Source organism: Dipteris shenzhenensis, chromosome 13, assembly GCF_047967505.1.
Source record: "Dipteris shenzhenensis isolate YYH24624 ecotype China chromosome 13, Dip_SZ_1.0, whole genome shotgun sequence".
NCBI lineage: Eukaryota > Viridiplantae > Streptophyta > Polypodiopsida > Gleicheniales > Dipteridaceae > Dipteris > Dipteris shenzhenensis.
The window spans coordinates 22,350,818-22,359,076 of record NC_141608.1 but is presented as its reverse complement, the minus strand read 5'-3'; positions in this window follow the sequence as shown (position 1 = coordinate 22,359,076).

The window sequence follows — 8,259 nt, the reverse complement described above, 5'->3', positions numbered from 1 at the left end:
CACATCCATGAATGCATCTTTCTATTTTTTTTAAAATTTCTACAGAGCATCTAATAGCGCATCTATAGGCGCATCTATGTGCGTGTCTGTCTGTTATATAGATGCACCTATAGACACGGGTCTGTAGATGTGCTAATAAATGTGCAAATAGTCGCGTCGGTAAGTTTTTTTTTAAGTTAAGGAAACGCGTCTATGTGTGCGTCAATGGGTGCTTTGTGTTGTTACGTTGCTTTTGTGATATCCTTGAATACTTTCAAAGATGAGATAAGGTTGCCTATCTTTTATCTTAGCACTGTGCTAAATGATTTCTTAAAGTCAATAGAAAATTAGAAGATAGGAATTTCTTTCTCTTGAGCTCTCTCCAATGACTTGAGTGCTTTGTATTGGACTATGCATGTGAGGGTTTTGGACTATGGAATTGTTTTGCATTAGAAACCTATCAATGTGTTTTTATGAATAATCTTATGCATGGTTTCCTTAGCTTGTTATAGTACGGTACATAATCAAAGTGCTAGTAGTCCTAGTGGTAGAAATCTCATAGATATCAATAATGTGGAGAAGGTATGGTTTCTCTCTCTCTCTCTCTCTCTCTCTCTCTCTCTCTCTCTCTCTCTCTCTTTTACAACTGAGGACTCAAACTCATTTTGACCTGCAAGTTTTATCATTTTGAAGATAATAACAAATTTAAGAACATCTCTCTCTCGTTTACAATAGGACCCCATTTTGACCTGCAAGTTTTATCATTTTGAAGATAAGAAAATTAAGAACATCTACACTAAGTTTGGGATAAAAATGCTCATACATTCATGATGAACTTAATATATGAATTAACATACTGAAAGTATAGAAGTGAAAATCACATAATAGCATTTACATCAAAGGTTGCATCTTCAGCCAACTCCATCATGTTGAATACGTATATCTCTAGTTCTATTCCCAACTTACCTTTATCATCATGGTCTATACGACCTAAGACTCAACTATATCATCGTGGTCTATACTACCTAAGACTTGATCTTCTTTCGCCTCTTCAATAATATTAGGTGATTCATGATCCCTAACTTCTTCCCTAATGTCTTGATCTCCATATTCTTTTCTTGTGACAATGTTGTTATTTTCACCTTCTTTCCCATATCATGATCTTAATCTTCTAGATCCAAAAGCATCAATTAGATCTGTTGGCATGTTTTTATGCACATCCGTATCTTCAATAGTCGATTTACTTCAAGGAGCAACTTGGACCACATACCATCATCTGAGATTAGAACGATCAGAATGAAAGACCAATTGTGTTCAGGATAAACAACAATTAATTATATCAATTTACAATTAAATATGAACATGTTACAATTTTTTAAAGAAAAAGTTATTAGCTTAATTCATTAGTACATACTTGTTATACTTGTTATGCTGTTCAAATTGTTCAGGGAAGAACAAAAGTATCACTTGCATTGGTCCATTTTTTGGTCGAGTTTATGGCACAAAGGCCACTACCATCTTTCCTAACTATAGCCCCGAGACCGTTGTAGATAGCTTTAAACCATTCTACAAAAGAATAAAAAATCCTAAGTATCTAATCCAACATAGAAGATATCATGTACGGTCCCACAATAATATAAGTGATGAGAAAAGGAGATTGGTTATCAGATGTGCTTGCTCGACTATTTTGCAAAAAGCTAGCCATGACTCCACCAAAATGTGGCTCTCTTGGAATCAATGCATTCTAAATGAAAATGTGGTCCATATGGCCATGATGCACTATACTTTTTATAATACAAAGGAAAATCATTAAAACCACAAGGATGCGCGATTGTGAGTACCATGACTAACTAAAGAAAATCAAGGTAGATAACTTCCTCATGCAAACTCTTGCTCTCGCTTGGTTACTATCTCTCCATCATCATTGGCTTAACAAAGAGCTTGTTGCAACCAAGCACGTAACACGTCTTTGGGCAGAAAAGCAAGGCCCTATGCAAATAGTTGTGTCTTATGCATTGCTCTAAGTATCCTCCTTGCACTTGATGTTTCTATTTTTGCCTCTTCTTATCTCTAAATCTAATCCACATCTAATCTTGCATGTCATTGCTATTGCAGATCATACTAAACTTGATTATTTTCTCCCTCCAATGCTTTGCCCATCTTTGTTTCAAGCGCTTTTCCTTGAGCAACCTTGCGCTGGCATATGATCATCATTCTTGTTATGCCAACGGATGCAAGACACTCAATTGTTGACTGTGGTAGGCTCTAGGTGCATCCAACTTCGAATGTATGTATGTATGAACAGTAGATTATGATGTGCATTCAAGCTCCCACGGTTTGATGTTCTAGTGCAAGGAATTTGAGTGCATTGTTCCGATGATCATTCTTTCCAATCAACTATCTACATTGCCTCAGTTGCGTCAATTTCTTGGAATACTCATTAAATAAATAATTAGTAATACATTACTATACAATATAGAGTAGTGTATACACTTGTACATCATTAAGAACTTACTATATTATACACTTCTACATGCATTGGTGTAACCCTTCATACCTTGAGACGATTTTACTCATCATCTCGAAAGTAGCATTTCGAAAGTGGCAACCTAGTTTGACCTTTCCAGCAAGATTTGCATGTGGGCACAACGCTTCTTTTAGCCTCGGTTGTTGAGTTTGAACTTTAGAGAGGATGGGGAAAACTTAATGTGTTGTGGAGGCATCGCAAAGACTCGCACAAACTAATAAATTAGATGAGCGATAAGTAGGGAGTTTCAAATTGGCTCGAGAGACACACCCCTCTCCCACTCGATCTCATTCATGGGGTATTTTTAAAAGAAACGATAACCCATGTAAAATATTATAAGCTAGGATCGTGTGCAACAGCTAATGCTTCCTTGTTGCGCTAATCCAAGAGCGCATGTAACTAACGTGATAGATATCTTTTGCGCTGATCCAATCACTGCTCATGATCGTGTGTTATCTCTTTACCAAATTTCAAGGCCTAAATCAGTGGGTTGATGTGTTGATCACGTCGCTTGCCAGCTTCTCGCGTTAGGAATGCCATGCTAAGGGACGTTAAGCCATATGATATTCTATCCGACTTACCTATAAATGAAGCTCGAGCTGCTTTGGTCATTCACATCCCTTCTTGCCTCACTGCTGCTTCTGCTCTTGCAACCGCCAGCGCCTCCCCGCCCACAATGGGATTTACCATTTCCGCTCTCTCACTCTGTATAGTCCTTTCCCTAATTCTCCCTCCGCTAGTCTACGCTCACAACCCCAATGCTCCTCGAACATATCTCAAAAGCAGACTGAAGTATTATGTACAGGTCTTGGTGGGCGATGTTAGCCTCGACCAATCTTTTCTGCCTCCCATAAATCCCGCAGTCACTGCTGGATTCGGGAGCGCCGAGCTTTTCGCTTTCAACATCACCAAGCGACAGAAGCGGACGTCCCAGCTCTTGGGTTACGCCAGGGGATTCACCATAGTTACGAGTTACTCGGGCTTTGTCCGTGCCCTGGAGGTGGAGAGCATCACCTACAAGGACGCCCATTATGGGGGGACCATCCAGATGCAAGGTCTGATCGAAACACCTCAGCTATCGCAAGAGGTAGCAATTGTAGGCGGCACTGGCAGCTTCCGAGGGGCGAGGGGTTACTCCAAGGTGACGCGCGTGTTGTTTGACGGAAACTACCGAGTATACCATCATGACGTTCACTTTATGAAGAAGTAGAGAGTGGAGACGCTTATGTGAACTCAGTACTGAGCATTCGATTCTCAGCCAGTCTCCGAACTCTAGTTCGCGTCGACTGGTGAACATTATATATGAGATGCATTTCTACGTATAATCTTGTGCTCTTGTTGTGCGCAGCGAGCGAGCGAACGAGAGAGAGAGAGAGAGAGAGAGACGATTTTAACGTTGTGAAGGCGCGCCTTGCCACCTCTGATATCGACTTCAAAGCTCGAATCTTGAGGCTTGTTTCTTTGGGGATGTGCATTCGTTGGGAATGTAGAAAATAGGAGGTGCACGTCATTCATACACAGAGAGAGATTTGTTGAATTGGTTATGTCGTTTCATTATGGTTTGATTGGTTTATAGAGAGCCTATTCCTATATTTTGATTTTATTACTTTAACATTTCAATATTCCTCCATTTTTGGGAAAATTTGGATTAACTAAATTTTCACTTCAAATTAAGATAAGCTTTATTTTTGCAAGCTCGAGCTTCTTCTTTTGTAGCGCCTTTTCGGTAGACCTTTTGAGATGCTTTTATGCAATTGTTGCATCTTTTATCATCTCCTTTTGTCACACTTTATGTACCTATTCAAGAAGCAATACAATAGTGAGCATCAAAACTTGAGAACAACATAGTGTCTTCATTGTCACTATATTCCCCCTCCGCTTTTGCAAAATGTGACTCAAGCTCTCGTGCTTGTTACTTGTCGAATGCATGTTTCCAACAACCTTCACGTGCATGTGATATCATGAGAACATGGAGTGGGTCATTGACTTCGTGAGGAGGATGGGCTTGATAGTTTAGCGCTAGAAGGTCTTTCTTGCCAAGACACATTCTTTTTGCCACCACGAAATGGTGAGGGTGAATGGGAACCTTTTGCGAACATGACTAGGGGTGTGTTGGTGTTAGTATTAGATTCGGATGGTGGTTTGTTAGTGTTTTTATGGATAGTGTCTTCTTGGAGAATCCTTGTGTGGTGACAAAAGAGCTCCATGTGGGAGGTAGGGCACTTAGTAACATGGTGACTACTTAGGAGTAAGAGAAATTGAGACCCGTGGTCATGGCTTCATCAAGAAGCAGTTGTCACTCTTCCAAGAAGGTAGGCACTGATGCATTCTCACCTAAAGAATGGTTAACTAGACAACGATGTGCTGAAACTTGGGATGCAATATCTAAGGGTTCATAAATAAGCTTGAGGCGTCTCCAATGGAGAGAATAAGATCAAGTTTTGCTTTAGCATCATTGTCTTTCCACGTAGTAATGTCAGCTTGATTAGCAGGAGCCAATCCTTGTGTCGCATTGGCAACAAACATAGGTGGTGGACTTGGGGTGGTATCATCTACATACTTCCACAAATCTTCTCGAATGAGCTCAACATTTGCATACAAATGGACCATGTACAGTAGTTAATGTTGGTGAGACGGTCAATTTTATAAGATGAGAAGCCTCTAGATGTGGAGGCCATGGTGATGTGTGTAAAATTTCTCCACAACGAATAGCCTTATAATTTGGCAGTGCCGTTGCCTTGGATAGCCTCAAAGGTAGGGAGTTCCAAGTAGAGAAGTTTCGAGGGTGACAGAGACACGTTTGGCAAGATAGATGTGATATAGAGATGATTGATTGGTACAATCTTTATGTTAAGGTCTGTTGATTTTTAGAAGCAAGACAAATAGGTAGAGTTTAGAGGTCTTATTCTTGTTGTTGTTGAGCTGCAGAGTCTTTCCGCCAAGGGTTTTGTAAACTTCCTTAGCATCTCCTAGCTTGCATGGCTTGCAAGTTTATTCTCCAACTGCAATTTCCAACAACTTAGCAAGCACAATTAAGGATCGAAACGCCCGTTGCTTCCTTCACAGGACACCGAATGCTAGCAACTACTGAAACCCGTTCCTAGCACACGATTCATAAGGAATCTAAGTGGAAGGATTGTTAGATCATGTCCCTATGAGGTTGCCATACAAAGGAGAAGTGGGTTGCAGATTATTGTGCAGTAGGGAGGAGTAGGGCTGGAAGTAGAGGTCGGGGGTGGTCGCACTAAGGAAATGACGATTGGGCTTGTCAATTAGGATGCGCTACGATTTGGGGTGATGCTAAGAGTGTTTTGGTACGTTTTCTGGAAGATTTTAGAGCAAGCAATGATTGATATCTTGGGTGAGGTTGTGGATTAACAAGCATTTGGGCTTGGTGATTTTGGGTTTTGCGTTGATGTAGGGTAGCGGGAGTGAATCAGAGGGAAATGGAAGTTTTGAGGTCATTGCAGGAACGTACGGCAAATGATACCATGTAGAAAATAGGAGATGCATGCCATTCATACATAGAGAGAGATGCGCAGGGTTGAGAGAGAGATTGAGGAGAGACATCGTGAGAGAGAAAGAGGCGAGAAGCAATTTGTTGAATTGGCTATGTTGTTTCATTATGGTTTGATTGGTTTATAGAGAGGCTTACACCTCTTCGTATATTTTGATTATATTACTTTTACATTTCAATAGGGAATAGGCCCAAAGACGACTTTATCTAAATGAAAGTGCTCGAAATTTGGTGAGTGGCAAGTTGGATTGAGTCATCGCTCCTATGCACATGACTTTCGGTGAATGAAAGTGCTCACAATCTGGTGTGTGGTTGGAGATCGTATTGAGTCATAGGTTCTGTGCACACAGGAGAGCTGAAGTGCTCCCAAGGTCGCTCTAATTTTGTGCACAACAACAAAATGGAGAGTGTGTGTCTTCATGTGCCCTGATGGGCACTTGGGATTTGGAGGGTGCCATTTTCCACACCCATGCATCATTGGGACTAACTGGCAATAGCCTTTCATGTGAAGGTTGATCCAGTCATGATGGACCTACAATGGCACAATGCCATTGTGGACCTCCTACTCAGGTCATCACAAACCTTCTTCATACATTGCGTGAATTGATTCCACCTCATTTCGGACTATGGAGAGGCTCCTATAACTTACAACCAAGCTATGTACAGGCTGCGCTCCAGCATGTGCATGTGCACTGGCCCATAGTCCAAGCACTTTACCACCCAAAAAAGCCGACCATAGCCTTTTCCCACATCTGGAGGGCTAGTGGTAGGGTTAAACGATTAACCCTAGGTGAAATGATGGTGGTGGTCGATGATTTTGTTCATAGTAATCCATGCGCATTAGTTAAAGTTCATTGAGGGTGGGTACAAGTTATTTGAAATGTGATATGTTCACATCGAGGTGCTCATGGCCACATCGGATACCGGAAATTAAATCTTCATTGACAACAGACCTTTACATATGAGGGAATTTTGTACATTGTAATAGCAACATTTTGATTGTTTATAGTTGATAGTCTATAGCATGAGCAATTTGCACATCCGGAAGTGTTTTAGAGAGAAAATTTCATGGAAATATTTAAATTTTGGTCTTTAATAACGAGATATGGAAACTCTCTCCTTTGAAGCATCTAATAGCAAAATTCTTATTTCACGTGTGTCTCATTCTTTATGAAAGACAGCCAACAAAGTCAACCATAACAAGGGAGAATGCGACAAAACCATCTAAGACCGTATTAGATAATTTGGGAAAACTGTAATTCCTAGAATGGTAGTTTTGGAAGAAATTGTAGCCTTTCTCCATGAAAAAACAAGAGAAATATGTGAAAATAGACTAGATTGCCATTCATGAAGTATCTAATATCTACTACATTCTCAAATAATAAATAGAATATCAATGTCAACTACGTTATCATCAACAAAATAATAAACTTCAAAACCCATTTGAGTGAGATTCATCTCATGAGCCATAGTGGTTCTCAAAAACACCTTTATAATAGCTCTCTGGGATTTCCATTAATATTGAGACTCACTTTGTTGTGAGCATTCTGGAAAAACACAATTCCCAGACTCACAGTTTTGGAAGAAATTGTAGCCTTTCTCCATAAAGAAATAAAAGAAATATGTGAAAATAGACTAGATTGCCATTCATGAAGTATGAAATATCAACTACATTCTCAAATAATAAATAGAATATCACTGTCTACACTATGTTATCATCAACAAAATAATAAACTTTGAAACCCATTTGAGTGAGATTCATCTTGTCATCCATAGTGGTGTTCAAAAACACCTTCATAATAGCTCTCTGATGAGAATGACACACGTGGATTGAGGAGAATGGCACCAGTGCCAATACCCATTCTCCATTTGATGAATGGCATTGGTGCCATTCTCCAAATATTCAAATAATCTTCTCTCTCTTTCTCTCTCTCTCTCTCTCTCTCTCTCTCTCTCTCTCTCTTTCTCTCTCTTGGTCAAAACCTTATCCATATCGTGATAACCTATGAATTCTTTTATGGCCAAATTTTTTCCTTATGGTGGAAATCAATTGCATGAATGGCATTGGTGCCATTATTCAAATGTTCATATGATGTTGTGGAGAATGACACCACTTCCATTCTCCAAACTTCAACTCATATAGAATTCAAATGATTCCCTGTATGTCAATGTTGTCACAGATGATGGTTAAAGAATGGCACTAGTGCCATTGTCCACAAAAATAATGATTATATTG